This window comes from Aplysia californica, unplaced genomic scaffold (genome assembly GCF_000002075.1).
Source record: "Aplysia californica isolate F4 #8 unplaced genomic scaffold, AplCal3.0 scaffold01744, whole genome shotgun sequence".
NCBI lineage: Eukaryota > Metazoa > Mollusca > Gastropoda > Aplysiida > Aplysiidae > Aplysia > Aplysia californica.
Genome location: NW_004799014.1, coordinates 1,715 through 1,994, shown reverse-complemented (window position 1 = coordinate 1,994; position 280 = coordinate 1,715).

Below are 280 nucleotides of genomic sequence, written 5' to 3'. Positions count from 1 at the left end.
CAACGAGGGCGACGTTCTTTGTACTCGCTGTGGGGGGGGCGGCGGGGGCCACAGCCCCGCGGGAACATTCAAGCACATTCACTCTCACATATACACGTCACTCTCTGTCTCTCTCTTTCTCTCTCTTTCACTCTCTCCACACACTCACACACAGACTCACTCACACTCACTCACATTACACACACACACACACATACACACACACACACACACACACACACACACACACACACACACACACACACTCATTTCCACCCCCACACCATTATTCTAACACCCC